At 39.9% G+C, this 17,366-nt stretch overlaps 1 protein-coding gene across 2 annotated transcripts in view; it reads right to left on the bottom strand.

Moving 5' to 3' along the window:
* cttnbp2 (cortactin binding protein 2) overlaps positions 1-17,366 on the bottom strand; it is a 290,602-nt gene that overhangs the window by 145,226 nt on the left and 128,010 nt on the right. The window lies entirely within an intron of this gene.

The raw sequence follows: 17,366 nt of genomic DNA, 5'->3' as shown, positions 1-17,366 counted from the left end.
CAGCACATCTATATAACACGTGAATACTGCCATCTATGTAATTATTTGCAAAATATACAGCTTGTTTTACGCCTGCTTAATTTTTGCAGCATATACAGCTTGTTTTTAACCTGCTTCCTCTTGCTTCCGAGTTGTTAATTTGACAAACGCTGTCAGTACTTCCATCTGTCTTTCAAAATAAAAGGACATGCTTTAAAGCTACAGTTAGCCTAAATCTTAATTATGACACATTTATTATTACTGGATTTCTTAGAATTATGTTCAACTCTTCTGATTTTACACACTGCCTGAATAACAGCTACACTCCATTTAGCATTTAATGAAATAAACACAGCAGAAAGAGAGAGGAATGAGGGAACATGTAGTTTTATCATGTACTTTCGTTGACAACCAGTCATGCTATAATCAGGCAGAATGTCAATTCAAGGCAAAAAGAAGCAAATACCTTGACCATTACTGTTAATAAATTAACTGAAATGTCATTGGTTACCCACAACAGGTAGACAACAAAAACACTTGCTGTTAAAAACAAAATCTTATTGCAGGGGTGTCAAACATATGGCCCATGGGCCAAAATCAGCCTACCAAAGGTTCCAATCTGGCCCGAAGGAAGAATTTGTGCAAAACAACTACACTGAAGATACACTATATTGCCAAAAGTATTCACTCATCCACCCAAATAATCAGAATCAGGTGTTCCAATCACTTCCATGGCCACAGGTGTATAAAATCAAGTACCTAGGCATGCAGACTGCTTTTACAAATATTTGTGAAAGAATGGGTCGCTCTCAGGAGCTCAGTGGATTCCAGCGTGGAACTGTGATAGGATGCCACCTATGCAACAAATCCAGTCGTGAAATTTCCTCGCTCCTAAATATTCCACAGTCAACTGTCAGCTGTATTATAAGAAAGTGGAAGCGTTTGGGAACGACAGCAACTCAGCCACGAAGTGGTAGGCCACGTAAACTGACAGAGCGGGGTCAGCGGATGCTGAGGCGCATAGTGCGATGAGGTCGCCAACTTTCTGCAAAGTCAGTCGCTACAGACCTCCAAACTTCATGTGGCCTTCAGATTAGCTCAAGAACAGTGTGCAGAGAGCTTCATGGAATGGGTTTTCATGACTGAGCAGCTGCATCCAAGCCATACATCACCAAGTGCAATGCAAAGCGCCGGATGCAGTGGTGGACTCTAGAGCAGTGGAGGCACGTTCTCTGGAGTGACGAATCGCGCTTCTCCATCTGGCAATCTGATGGACGGGTCTGAGTTTGGCGGTTGCCAGGAGAATGATAATTATCGGACTGCATTGTGCCAAGTGTAAAGTTTGGTGGAGGGGGGATTATGGTGTGGGGTTGTTTTTCAGGAGCTGGGCTTGGCCCCTTAGTTCCAGTGAAAGGAACTGTGAATGCTTCAGCATACCAAGACATTTTGGACAATTCCACGCTCCCAACTTTGTGGGAACAGTTTGGAGCTGGCCCCTTCCTCTTCCAACACGACTGTGCACCAGTGCACAAAGCAAGGTCCATAAAGACATGGATGACAGAGTCTGGTCTGAACTTGACTGGCCTGCACAGAGTCCTGACCTCAACCCGATAGAACACCTTTGGGATGAATTAGAGTGGAGACTGAGAGCCAGGCCTTCTCGTCCAACATCAGTGTGTGACCTCACAAATGCACTTCTGGAAGAATGGTCAAAAATTCCCATGAACACACTCCTAAACCTTGTGGACAGCCTTCCCAGAAGAGTTGAAGCTGTAATAGCTGCAAAGGGTGGACTGACGTCATATTGAACCCCATAGACTAGGAATGGGATGTCACTTGAATTCATATGCAAGTCAAGGCAGGTGAGCAAATACTTTTGGCAATATAGTGTATTATTAGTCAAGTGTGTCAAACTCAATTTAGTTCAAAACTCCAACAATATTGTGTCTGTTACTAATGTTTTGTGCCTTTGTAGCGTCACTATAATCTATCTACAGGGTCCCTACAGGTTTCAACAAGTTAAATTTAAGACTTTAAGACCTTTTCACGACTACTTAGAACAGAATTGAATGCCCATTTCGAAGCCTATTTCACAGCCATACTAGCAAAAATTTGTGACTCCTAGAATTTAAGAACACTTATTTATTAACGTCGGCAGAGATTGAATATTACATACATACAGTACACAGAACTGAATGATCTGTGATTAATTCTCACCAGGGGCTACACATTTAGAAATAATTGGTTCCTAATTTCAATATAAATTGTTGTGTTGGAGCAGGTGGACCTGAGTAGACTAATGTTACTTTCTTTCTAGTTCGGACACTTCCCAAACATTTAAACACAATACAACACAATACGGTGAAGTTTATGGCAATATGACTTAAGACTTACCATTACCAAATTTAATACATTTTAAAGACTTTTTCAAGGTATTAAATGCAGATTTGTAAATTCGAGACTTTTAAGACTTTTTAAGACCCCATGGGAACCCTATATCTACATATAATGCACATATATAAATAAGTTGAGCCATAATATTATTAAAATTGCACTTGTGTTTCTTAAGAAATTTCAGGTTTTTCAGGTTGTTTACATTCTTGCGAAAGGATAGTTTATAAATGTAAAAACTTTCATAATTTTACTTTACTTTTTTGCACTTAAACACAGAAAAATTTGCAGTTCTAATTATTTATAGGTTATTATGCTATTATTTCCACCCCTGTCCTGTCTGTCCATCCTCACCCCATCCTCCTTGGACCGCCACCTGTTCCTTGACTGAAAACATGGCAATGGCATTTGTAAAAAAAAACAAAAAACAAAAAACACTTCCCTATGATGGGACATTATGATGTTTAAAACCCCCCAGGTTGAAACACAACTGCAGCTCACAGTGTTTACCATTCATCTTTCAGCGCCGACTTCCAAAAGAATGTAAATATAAAGCTGTTCAACAGATGAAATAGGAGCCAAAAGGTTGGCAAGCTTTCCAAATACTGACACTCCCATGATAAATGACAACACACAGGCATTTCTTCAGCCAGCACATGCCTTCATTCCCCAAAAAACTAATTGAAAATATTTGATACGAAACTCATGAACTGGAGTCACATGTGATAAACTGGAGGATTTGACTTCATTATTTCAGACAGATATTATTTCACATGCTGATCCCTGTATCTGAGGGGGGAAAAATATTCACATCAGGTTTTGCACATTAGAAAACAGCTGAAGAGTCTATATGTCTACTTAGACTGTCTTTACACAAAGACAAAGATTTTTTTTTTTTTATTTAATTTTAAAATAAACACAAGAAACACAGGGAAAAGAAAAAACTGACATTTAACTATCGATATACAACAGCGTAAAATACAGATATATATTAGAGTGTGGACATTTCTTATTGTTTGTTAAAGAGGACTTGATCTAAGATTATAAAACAAAAACAAAACAGTAAATGTTGTCAGAAGAGTCAGGTAATGAACCAAATGTGCTAAATTTCAACAATGGTTCAATTCCAATTTTCATCTATTAAAAAATCTTTCTTCATATTTTGAGTTTGAATTTTGTTATTAATGTGTCAAGAGCGTCAACACCACACAGTGTGGTGTACAGTTTTAGCCTGCCTTCATCATCATCGCCCACTTATCCATATAGTTGTGACAGTGTTTATTATATAGGTACATAGATGGTAGAGGTTTCTATCATTTGTACTAACAGTTGCAGTAGTAGTTTATCTGCTGTTTCTCTCCCTCTCTCTCTCTCTCCTCCTCCCTCCAACTGGTCAAGGCAGATGACCATCCTCCAGGAGTCAGGGTCTGCTTGAGGTTTCTGCCTGTTAAAAGGAAGTTTTTCCTCACCACTGTCACCAATCACAAGTGCTTGCTCCTGGAGGATTCTGTTGGGTTCTGTAAATTGGCTGAAGAGTCTGGTTGCGACCAACTCTATATGTTAAGTGTAATGAGATAACTTTTGTTATGATTTGGCGCTATATAAATAAAATTTAATTGATTGATTGATTGATTTAGAACTTTACCCCTTTACCTGAAAGGAAAATTATTATTATTATTGGTATTATTGTTATTGCAAGTGTTGTTACAGTTGTCAAATGAAAGATTCTCATTTGGGATTATGTTGAACAATAAAATATCCCATACTACACGAAGACAATAAATCAGCAAAATAAACTGAAACCACAAAGTCAGTAACATTGAGCTTTTCAACCTGCTCTGAATCACTTTGACCACTCGCTGGAATTCATTCATTCATTCATTTTCTGAACCCGCTTTATCCTCACTAGGGTCACAGGGGTCGCTTGGAGCCTATCCCAGCTACATAGGGGCGAAGGCGGGGTACACCCTGGACAAGTCGCCAGTTCATCGGAGGGCTGACATATAGAGACAAACAATCACTCACACATTCACACCTATGGGCAATTTAGATTAACCAATTAACCTATTAGTGCATGTCTTTGGATGGTGGGAGGAAGCCAGAGTACCCGGAGAGAACCCACACAGACACGAGGAGAACATGCAAAATCCACACAGAAAGGTCCCGCCCCCCGTCGACTGGTGTTGGAATCGAACCCAGGACCTTCTTGCTGTGAGGCACGAGTGCTAACCACTGCACCACCTTGTCGCTGGAATTCAACAAAAATAAATAAAAATTCACTGAAACCCACTTAGCTTCACAAACCAAACCCTGATTAGACGTGGACTGACTCAGAAAAAAACTCTAAAACACAAGAGGACAGGCTTCAGATCATCATGTCAGATATATGTGCAGGAACATTACAGGGGACTTCATTTAAAAATTAAGACTAAAAAAGCAAAACCAAACCTGTTGGGAACAGGTTTTTGTGTTCCAAAAACCAAAGCAGGACATTGTATGTGTCGAGTCACTTGTCAGGCTGAAGAAACCTGATGTTTAATCTGCCAAGACTCCACAAACTGTTTTAGAAGGTTGTATTTAACAGAGCAATGATTAATTTTTATCAGCAGCAGAAGGTTGGCGAAGGAGGAATATTCAATAATGATGAAAAAAAGAAATTAACGATGGAGGCAGAGAAAAGACAAAGAGCTGGACTGTGAGAGACTGAAGAACAAAATGCAGAGATGAAGAGGAACAAACAGTGGGAAGGTGTTGGAAATGCTTGGCCAAAGAAGGAGACAGAATTTAGAGAGTCAGGGTAAAGATGAATGGCAAATACAGATTAGAATGAGGCCAGAATAAACACAACGCAGAGGACAAGATGAGAGAGAAAAGACAACTGGAAAAAGAGGAAGACCAGGGGCCTCATGTACAAACACTTGCGTGGATTTCGTACTTAAACTTCGCATATGCTTACATCCAGAAAACTCTGTACGCCCCAAAAAATCCAGATGAGCAAAACTGAGTGTACGCGGACGTGAAGCAGAGGCCAAAAGAGGCGGGGGAAGAGAAGAGGATGAACTCGCCCCGTCTGAGCAGCTGCTGCTATTGTGGGTGACACCACTCTCACAGGGCTGGTGGGAGCACATGTGGGTGACTCGGATCAGCCCCAAGATAATTACAGATTTTCTATTTGTGTAACTCACAAATTTGTTCATTATACAGGTCATATAATAGTCTGATCACAGCCAAACAAGATAAAGGTTCATAAGTAATCATGCCAGGATATCAAAGATGAAATCAAAAACTTTTACTTATGTTTACTCAATTTATTATTTTCCAACAGACAATGAGGCAGGAGAAGACGGTGACACAGTCCCAGTGGGACAGTCTAAAACGCTCTATGTAAAAAGCTTAACGTAGCCAAAAACAGTGATCAGTCATCACCAAATGATGCATGGGCATCTCTAATCATGTCCACTTTCACCTCTCCAAAAATCAAAACCATGAGATAAGTGATGACTGATCGCAGTTTTTGGACATTAAAACTATACTACCAATCTGGCATGTCACACAGCACTTAGTAAAAATTTGAACATGAACAACCCGCCTCCCTCCAAAGCCCTGCCTGCTTCCCCCTGCCTGAGCTCTGATGCTCCCTTCCTCTTGACACACGTGGGGGAAGTGGAGGTGGAGGGGGAGGTGTGGTCTACTTCGGCATTGGTCGCAGACCCCTCCCTGAGCAATCAGACATATCATCCACCTGCTGCACAGCAGCGGCTCCTGTTTCATTAGGAGACCCTGTATTTAAGAGTCTGGTCTGTGCAGCGCCGGCTCATTGACTTCACTGCACCTTATCAGCTGGGCGATGAGGTGCCCAGGTGATGGGTACGCGTACTGTGAGCATGCAGACTCCGCACCCTGTCCGTGGATATTTGAGGTTTCATTGTTGATACATTTATCATCCTACATCATCCTACGTTGTGTGACACCATGTACGTGTAAGCGGAGTCCCACGGCTGTAAAAACTGAGCTTTAGGTGGGCGTGTCTGTGGAGTCAAGTACGCCCGACTCCCAGACTTCATCTCCACCCTTCATTCACTGGACTCTGACTGCTGCAATCAGGTTTTGCAGTTTCTTCCCTTTGGTTGTTGTTTCTGTTAATAAGTCAGTTTTTTCCCTTCAACACCATGCATTTGAGTCCTATCCATTCACATCCCTAGACAGGAGGAGCAGCACGAGTGAAACATCAGATTCAGAGGCACCAGTATCTGATGAGGGACGGTGGTAAAGGATGACTGACAGGATGCTCTGCCAGGCTTGGCCAATTATTTTATTCAGACAGAATAAAATGATTGGTCAGACTTTTATCACAAATATATGAGAATTAAACATTTCTGAGTTTCAATACCTGGTGGATTTCTTTTACATTTTAGTTTGCCATACGCCTATTGGAAGCATTTTAAGATTACAAAAGAAAAGTGTAAAAATACCACATCATACAGTATAGCTTTAAACTAAGTTAAGCTTTTTCTCTATAATGTGAGCCTATGGAGAGGAAAAAAATAACGTGGACCCCATTCATAATTCTGAGATTTTGTTTTGATTTCAGGAGAGGTGAAAGTGGACATGATTAGAGATGTCCATGCATAATTTGCTGATGACTGATCACAGTTTTTGGGCATTAAGCTATGTTAAGCTTTTTTACATTAAGTGTTTTAGACTGTCCCTTCGCAGCCTCATGTCACAGACCCGGGGGCTTCCTCTAGCCTCACTGGCATCAGCCGATTTTCCCGCCAGTCTGCCGCAACAGCCAGCTACTGATGCCCATCCAACCGGCCTCAACCAAGTCACAAGAAGACATCGTGAGGGCAATCAGCGGCATCAATGAGCGCCTGGACCGACTAATAAATGTTCTCACAGACATTAATACTACATTAAATGCATTTGTCAACAAGTGAATTTTGTGTCCTTGTCTCTTTATATGGCTGAAATCACATGTTGCCGGGCCAAATGGCCTCCTGGGCAGGATTGGCATTGATGGGTCCAGCGTCTAGTTCATCTGATGGGGGAATGCGCTGCTCTGGTAAAAGGGTGGTGTGTCGGTGTGTTAATTCTTCATCTGTGTATCTCTGATGTGCACATCACTCTGAGGAATTACCGTTTTCACATTATTAACAGTTTCCCAGCATCACCTCTGAGTGTCGCCAATGGTTCAAAAGCATTATAAACATGCTTACGCCAGCCATGAAGTTAGCATGGAGCACCGCACATTTCAACAGTCATTTGACTCTTGCTACATCTGAACATGAGCATGGAAATGTGCATTCGCCACACCCTTTGTACATGAGGCCCAAGATGATTAAAAAAAGAAAATCAGCTCATCCTGTCTGCTTTTCATTCATTGAGTCTTAGAACATCAGCAGGCCTTCTGAGTTTACAACAACAAACTGACCTAAGTCAAACATCGATTCATTCAAAATGGGATGGTGGAGTTAAATGTTTTGGAAAGAGTGGAAATCATGGAACAGAATTTTTCAGCAGTTTAGCCCAGAACAGTAATGGAAGTGTTTGAAGAAAGAAATGCAGCTGTTTTGTGTTGTGTTGTGCTGTTCTGTTCTCTGTGGTATAATATAACTTGAGCTGTTTTTCAGTAACTTAGTGGCTGACCTGTTCTTTTTTATGGGCTGTATACATTAGTCATGAAAAATTGTGGTAGGACAATGTAAGCTTGGCTTCTTCCTAATCCATTTCAGACAAAAAGTGTTGCTGAGGAGCCACAGTGAAGTAGCTGTACATTGTGTGACTTTTTTTCTTCTTTTTTTTGGTTGGTTTGTTGGCCTCAATATTCTGAAGTGTTCTGTTTAAATGTGTGGTTTCCCTTCGCCTTCTGTTCACCTTTTATTAGGGACCGAGCAGAAAGGTGAGGCCCACTCACTCACACAGAGTGAGAGGCCTTGCCTTGAAGCAAGGCCCTACTGTATTTCATTTGTTTTTATTAGGCCCAAGCCCAGACATACAGGGTGGGGAAGCAAAATTTACAATGAACATTTAGTTGTTTTTTCTCAGCAGGCACTACGTCAATTGTTTCGAAACCAAACATATATGGATGTCATAATCATACCTAACACCATTATCCATACCTTTTCAGAAACTTTTGCCCATATGAGTAAACAGGAAAGCAAACGTCAAAGAGTGTGTGATTTGCTGAATGCACTCGTCACACCAAAGGAGATTTCAAAAATAGTTGGAGTGTCCATAAAGACTGTTTATAATGTAAAGAAGACAATGACTATGAGCAAAACTATTACGAGAAAGTCTGGAAGATACTATTAAAGAAGAATGGGAGAAGCTGTCACCCGAATATTTGAGGAACACTTGCGCAAGTTTCAGGAAGCGTGGGAAGGCAGTTATTGAGAAAGAAGGAGGACACATAGAATAAAAACATTTTCTATTATGTAAATTTTCTTGTGGCAAATAAATTCTCATGACTTTCAATAAACTAATTGGTCATACACTGTCTTTCCATCCCTGCCTCAAAATATTGTAAATTTTGCTTCCCCACCCTGTACATGTCGGTGAGGGCCCATTAAAATCGCATGGTTCTGTTATTTATTTATTTTTTTTTATTATTCTCTCGCCACTTTGAACGCAAATTTGACACCCTGAACGTTAACAAAAAGTCAATTTCATTTGACCAAAAATTCAAGCCCAGCGAAAATTTTTTTTTTATTTGAAGTCACCAAGAAAAAATATCGCAAAATGACTCTGTAGTGCCCCCTCAAAAATCAAAATACATTACGCGGATGGGAGCCCTCCCCAATTTTTTTTCATCATACAAACATGAAACTTGGTACACACATAGCCCATGATAGGACAAGTAAAAAATTGCACTATGGCCCCGCCCTAAACCCAACAGGAAGTCGGCCATATTGGGTGGAAGTGTGGACCTATAAAATCCCACCCCTCATACTTTCTTCATCTCCTCCTAGGGTTTACATCCAATTTGGGCCAAACTTGGCAAGAATCACCTACACACGTGTGATCAAAAGTTATCACCTAAATTTTTGATCAAATGTTGGGTGTGGCTGTGATGAGGTCGCGATGAAGTGGTCATTTTCAAAATTATAACTATGCGTATCTCGCAGAATGTTGGATCTAGCCCACGATACGCTGTCCTCTCACTGTCGGTGACCTCAGCAGTCACATGGGGAGGCGGTCGCGCAGGAGGGCGAGGGCCTTAACACCGCTTGCGGTTTTAATTATTATTATTATTATTATTAATCAGACACCGATTTCAACTAGATTTTGACCCCCTAAACATGCTCAAAAACTCACCAAATTTTGCACACATGTCAGGTCTGGTGAAAAATTTTTAAAAATGTAAAAATTAACCCCATAGGTGCCAAAATGTGCTCTCTAGTGCTACTTATGCAACAAAATGGAAACGGCCCTAGTGGCCAGTAGGAATGTCATACAAACATGGAACCAATGCCAGAAGTTTGGTTTTATAAAGCACTACAAATGATACACTCACACCCATGACCTGACTCCAACAGGAAGTTCGCAATTTCCCTTTCACATACAGACATGGAACCAATGCCAGAAGTTTGGTTTTATAAAGCACTACAAATGATACACTCACACCCATGACCTAACTCCAACAGGAAGTTCGCAATTTCCCTTTCAAAATAAAATTTCAAAAACTATCTACTCCCAAACCATTTGTCGTATTGGCTTCTAAATAGCACCAAAAGATAGAGTAAACCCTTCTCAGAAAAAAATGTCTTTAACTTTGTCATTACTGTCTTTGGTTTTGTTTTGTTTTGTTTTTTATAAGCCCAGAAAGTTGCGAGGTCTGAAACTGATTTTTCACTTTGGACTTTTCCCCCACATTATATGGGCATTCACAGGACTCACCGCAACTCTCACATGCAAAAATTTTTGAGATCAGATGTACGGTTATGGATTAATCACAATTTGTTTACTTTTTGAACTTTTAAAACTTTAAACTGCCATTTGACCCCCCTCAACATACTCCAAAACTCACCAAATTTCCCATACATGTCATGGCTGGCAAACACTTTGATACAATATCAAAATTAACCCCTTGGGTGCCAAAATGGACTCTGTAGTGTCATCTACGTACACAAAAACACACAAAAACTGCCCAAGCGGCCAGTAGGAATGTCACAGACACATGAAACAAACACCAAAATGTTGGTCTCATTGAGCCCAACAAATCATACACTGACACCCATGAGCTAAATCCAACAGGAAGTTGGTAATCTGGCTTTCAAAGTGACTCCATCTTCTCACGATTACTGCTTATTCATTTCAGACTCACACATCTTATACATCAATACATTCACACAAGTCTGCAGAACCCACAAGTGAAATAATTTTTGAGATAGGACCTACGGTTATGGAGTAATCGCAATTTGTTTGAAGAGTACTTTTATTTTTGATTTTAACTCCGACAGATTGGCCTTTCTGTTAAATAGCCTAATAATCAGCCAGTGGCAGTCAGACTGGATAGGGTGATGGTTAGTGAACAGGACTGGCACTCAGCAGAGCAGGGTTCAAGTCCCAGGTGGAGCAGACTTTTTTCCCCTTTATATTCAGAAACAGATGTTTGCTGCATTTCATTGTGGATATGTGACAAATTGCGCAAAGAGGAAAAAGTAAACACAGTACGTTTTTTTCAAAATAACAGCCTTATTAAAAATAATAAATAGTGACTATTAAATAACTTCTTTTCATTTTTACGACCAAACGCTCGAATGTTTGTACAATGTTTCTTCATTAAAAATGATTCTTTCTCACAGACACACACATGCACACACAAAAGGGTTTTTTGAAATAAAAGCCTTGAATGTGGTAAATCATGACTTTTATGCACAGTTATTCATACAATTTCAATTCGTTATTCAAACTGATTCTGTCTCTCACATACACACAAATGCACATATGCACAGTAGGGTTTGCAAAATAAAAGTCTCATTTAAAGGTGATGGTGGTTTCAGCAAAGGGTCGCTGTAGGGATGAAAGGAGGACGGACACAAAAGGGTGGGAGCTGGTATCGGGACAGAGAGGTGTGAGTGGAGCTGAGGTGTCGACAGTCACGGGAGGCAGAACGCACAGGAGGAGGAAAGCTTGGTGCGAGGTCCCGTCCAATGCTGCTTGCAGCTTTAATTCCTACTTATGTTCCTACTTCGTATTTAATTATGTTATAACTACAACATCATCCTACAGTTTATCAAATAGAGTCAAGAGCTTTTCCAAAAGTCTCCACCAGAGTAGAGGGAATGATTGGTGTAGACACAGCAAAATCTGAGGTGTTAAGGGTTCAGTGAGTGATATTTAGAGACATCTAGTGGTGAGCTGCAGACATGTCAATCCTGAATTAAAGAGCTAAAAGCAAATTTAAAGGTTTAAGAACTTAACTCATTTTATTAATCCCATAGGAAAAATTGGTTGTTGCATTTCACCTATCAACGCTTAGCTGCCACTGAAGGCATTTGTGAATCAATTCCTGAGCTTCGTCAGTACTGGGATCAAGGGCACTGATGACATATATAACAATTAGAGCCTGACCAATTGACTGGTCGGCCGATTAATCAGGTCGATTATAGTTTATCACCGATTAATCATCAGCCAATATGTAACCGATTTATTAACATTTTTTGCTGTGGGGATTCTGTCGCTGGCTGCTCCTGTGTGTGTGCTGCCCGGAGAGTTAGAGGAACAGTAAAGCATGTCGGTTTCACTTTCACTTCTGCTGGGACAATCACGCTGTCTCACACACAAACACACACACAAACACACACACACAATCACGGACTGCAACCCCCCGCCCCCCCTGGTTCTGACAAGGATGGACCGCAAATTGAACTATTATCTGATCGGAAAGTGGTCTAGGGATAAACCCGCCCTTCAGACGTGGTTAAGTGAGCGGTCCTGATGTGGCCTGAGGGGCAGGGCTGTAATGGTCTGAGTTGAGTGAAAACATTTACAGGATGGTCCAGTATTTACTCTGGTGGATCCACATGCAGCTTTTCCAAGTGTTCTGATATTGCTGGAAACATCACCTGATGTTGTGATATGACAGTTTGCTTGTTTTTTATCCCTGACGCGTTCTGTCTTCACAGTATCAGCCTTTACTTACCTCTCGTTTTATTTTAATAAACCATTCAAGAAGTCAACAACAAATACCTTCCTTGATTCTAACACTGAGAAACATTAAACATCCACTGCTCATCTTCTACTCATGCGGTATTCATTCAGCTTTTTTTTCTTTCACTGGCAGAGAAAGATTTGTACCGTACTTTACTAGTGACTTTTTTTTTTTGTCTTATTTCTTTGATTTTCAACATGGCTGATGAAACTCTGGTGTGTGCTTTACATCCAAATGTATCACAAACTTTAACCAAATTCACAGATATTCAGCTATAGATAATGTGAATTTAGGTGACTTTCTATTCCCTACCACTGTGTGAGTGTTACAAATTATATTTTCACTCACAACTTTAATTTTCTTTAGTTATTTTTTTTGGTGTTCTTGCAACACATCTACTATCACTTCCTTGAGAATTCATGGTTTTATTGATAAAAGTGGAAAGTTGTGGAAAGACGTAATAAGAGGGAAACACTCTTGAAGTCTGCATATTTTGTAATTTAATACTTATTTTCCTGTTTCTATTGAGCACTTGTGAGTCTTTTTATCCTTGTTTCAATCTTTATTATCTCTGACAAATGTTTATTCTCATAGTTTGAGTTGTCTGTCCTTTTGTCATTTTCTGTGTTAAAGCAATATGTCAACATTTATTTTTAAAGGTTTTTTAATGATGCTATTATTAGTAGTGGTTATTCTTATTTTTAATGTCCATTAGAGTGAAAAGGCTGAGGGAACCTGTCCACTTTGCCAAAATGTTACAACTTTTAGCAACATTTCTAGATTTTTTTTTCTATGGCAATGGGTGCCATCTTACAAGAAAAGAGGAGAATAAAGGACAAACAGACATAAAATACTGGTTAATAAGGTGTTAATGTCTCCAGATCAGCTCCTCTGCTCCTTGGCTTTATCCTGAGCTCTTTTATTTTCATTCTTCCAGTAATTAAATCATAAAACAGCACACCTGACTTGTCCTATCAAAGTCAGTCCACTCAAAGCATCCACAATCCATATAAACCTGCCCCCCTTTCCGTTCTGAGTTATGGAAAAAGTTTGTCGATACTTCCTGTTGGAGGGTTCAGGGTCAATGGTCAGCCTATTACAACAGCCAGATCAGAGCCAGAGGATCTAAATCCTCAGCAGCTGTTCAACCCAGAGCTGCCTGAGGCTGTATTGATCCCATACATCTACTGCTCATCGATAGATAAACGCCGCAGTCATGTTGGAGGCTGATGCTTGCGTGCTTCTGCTTCTGGTTGGTGTTTTGATTTAGAGCTGCTGTTTAATCTGCTAACATTATTTTACTGCAGCAGAGGTTTCCAACATCAAATGTCAAGACCAGAGAAACCAATAGATATTTCAAACACTATAATAACTTTACTGCCACCATGGTTCTGTCCAAATTAAGAGTTTACATGTTTCCTATTGCAGTGAATATCAGATGCCTAACCTGGCCTCTGAACCTCAGACAACACTCTGAGCTCTGAGGAGGCCAGAGGAAGAGTCACATTCTACTACAATTGGACTACCTTTCCCATGGATAGACTGACATTAGGCTTCAGAACAGCATTTTAAAAGAAAAACAAGCTGTGCACAGGACAAAAAACAACAAAAAGTATATAGAAAATCAGCAGAACCTCTGCAGAATTTAAAAAGCTGCAGCAACACAAGGCCTAGAGCATGACCTAGGGCTGCTCGATTATAGAAAAAAAAAAAATCATGATTATTTTAGCAATAATTGAAATCACGATTATTAAAAACGATTATTTGGTAACCTTAAAGTTGTTTATTTTTTTCTGCAAAACAATGTAAAATATACTCTTTAAACATAAATAAAGCTTTTAACCACTAAAACAAAGTATGTTCACTTTTGTACAAAACAAAAAAATCTTTGAATGCAAATAAGTGTACTGTAAATTCAAGTATGTTTCCTTTTGTAAATAAATAGTGCACTGGAATTAAACTGCTATAGACTTGCCATAGAACTGTAGCAATTAAAAAAAAATAAAAAAAAAAACCTCACGTAAAGTGCAAATTATAAATTCAAGTATGTTCAGTGTAGTATGAAACACAGTAAATTCAGTGGCGTGCCGTGAGGTTTCAGTTCAGGCCTTCTGTATACATCAGCCATCTAGAATACGTATGTTAGGGTTATACGGGTTAGGGTTAGGTTAATACGGGAGTTGCAGCGTAAAAAGATTCGGAAACTGAAGATTGCATTGTGGACAAAGTTGTTTTTATGTGTTTTAGTTTTTCATAAGGTTATGATAAAGGTGGCGGTGGTTAAACTTTAGATGGTTAAAAAGGTTTGTTGTGTTACCAGTCTGTGCGGACACAACTACGAAACACTTTTTGCACGTGATGTGTTTTTGCTCTTCGTCTTCTTCATCAAACCCAAAGTGATTCCGTACAATTGAATTGGACTTGCCTTTTTTTGTTTACCAAGCACTTCTGCTGTGATTCTCCTGCTGTTTTTCCAGACCGCTAGGTACAACTGTCCTCTTGGGGTGGACCTGCCGGCTAGCTGGCAGCAGTAGCTTAGAGGGGGGCGGGGCAGAGCAGCTCACGGTAGCTTGCGTGCGCATGAATTAAAACGACTCAAAATTAATAATCGTTTTTTCTCGATTACATAATTTTTGTAATTTTGTGTAATAATCGAAATCGTAATTGAATTTCAATTAATTGCACAGCCCTAGCATGACCTCAGTATTATTAGCATCAACCTTTACAGACATGTTACACTTAGACAGTGAGAGGATTTAGGGAACAGAGCCAGGACAAGAACCGGGTCCATCTCAAATCAAGAAACTACACAACTCCATGAGCTGGAGATTAAATCCAGAAAGAGCAGCGATAAGAGCAGTGATAGAAACTGTGGCAGATAGACCTCAATAAGCAGCATGTTTTCAAGAGGCTCATTTAACCCTATTCATGACTGTGTGTACGTCAGGGGTGTTCAATCCTGGTCCTGGAGAGATACTATTCTGCACGTTTTAGATGTTTCCCTCTTTCAGCACACCTGACAGTCATTATCAGGCTTCTGCAGAGCTTTATGATAGGCTTATCATTTGAATCCGTTGTGTTGGAAGAGGGATACATTTAAACTATGCAGGATACTAGCTCTTGAGGACCAGGACTGGACACCCCTGGTGTTCGTCATGGCGGTGGACAGATGCTAGAGCCCGACCGATTAATCGGCCGGCCGATTAATCTGGCCAATTATAGCGTATCACCAATTAATCAACATCGGCTAATATGTAGCCGATGTAGCCAATATATTGACTTTTTTTGCTGCGCGGAGATTCTGTCGCTCACTGCTCCTCTGTGTGTGTGCTGCCCAAAGAATAAGAGGAACTTTAAAGTGAGTTAGTTTCACTTTCACTCCTGCTCGGACAATGACACTATCACCACCCCACATACAATCACGGAGCCCCCCCCGCACGCTACCGTGCGCTCTGACGAGAATGGACCGCTAAACCCCTCCCCCACACCGAAAATCACGGACCCCCCCCTGTCTTATGAAGTGTTCACCCCCCCACACACACACTCATGTCCGTGCACTTCCTGTCTACCTCACAGTTTCATTCTGCTAGCAGGCCTGGGTGTTAATAGTGTAGGGGAGACCAGGGACAGTTGTAACACAGGTCAGTTGTAACTCTTGCACTTGCTCCAATCAGGAACAACTTAGGACTCACCTAATTCACTCTGCACATGCTCAGTTTAGTCCTTAGTCCACATAACAAGTTGTAGTGCCGTGAGGCAGACACATCAAAATTTGAGTGAAAACATAATTTTGTGGTCAGTAATATTTTTTGCTGTAATTATTTTTGTGATTGCATAGTTTGCATTTGAAAGTTGTGTAAATTATATTTGTGAGATAAACAAAGATTTATGCAACTGTTAATCCACCTGTCCACAATTATCTACTACAAGATTATTATATCCTGTGTAGATCAGTGTTCTTATTTCATATATCAGCCAATATATCGGTTATCGGCCAATACATTGGATTTCGGCTTTTTTTAGCCCCCATTATCGCCCCAAAAATCCCATATCGGTCAGGCTCTAACAGATGCCATAAGTGATGCAGGAAAGCAGATGAGCTGTTTATGGTGTCAAGATGAGGCCAGATAACATTGTAAAGAGAGGTGAGGTATTGCACACATATGTGAAGTATTGTAGGTAGGGCTGCTCGATTATAGAAAAAAAAAAAAATCACGATTATTTTAGCAATAATTGAAATCACGATTATTAAAAACGATTATTTGTTAACCTTAAAGTTGTTTATTTTTTTCTTGCAAAACAATGTAAAATATACTCTTTAAACATAAATAAAGCTTTTAACCACTAAAACAAAGTATTTTCACTTTTGTACGAAACAAAAAAATCTTTGAAATCAAATAAGTGTACTGTAAATTCAAGTATGTTTCCTTTTGTAAACAAATAATGCACTGTAATTAAACTGCTATAGACTTGCCATAGAACTGTAGCAAAAAAAAAAAAAAAAACTCACGTAAAATGCAAATTATAAATTCAAGTATGTTCAATGTAGTATGAAACATAGTAAATTCAGTGGCGTGCCGTGAGGTTTCAGTTAAGGCCTTCTGTATACATCAGCCATCTACAGGGTGTCCCATAAGTCTCCATACATAGGAGACATAATACATATCGTTCTAACATGTATTTCTTTATATTTCTTCTTTATAGTTTTTCAGCAGTGGAGGGCACGCATTGAAATGTGTTCCCGACAAAATGGCAGTCATATAGTGCATATTATATAAATAAAAATGGTTTATGTCAAGAAACGTTTATTTTTCCTATGTATGCAGACTTATGGGACACC

Source organism: Sphaeramia orbicularis, chromosome 6, assembly GCF_902148855.1.
Source record: "Sphaeramia orbicularis chromosome 6, fSphaOr1.1, whole genome shotgun sequence".
Classification (NCBI taxonomy): Eukaryota; Metazoa; Chordata; class Actinopteri; order Kurtiformes; family Apogonidae; genus Sphaeramia; species Sphaeramia orbicularis.
This window is presented reverse-complemented; position numbering and strand designations above follow the sequence as displayed.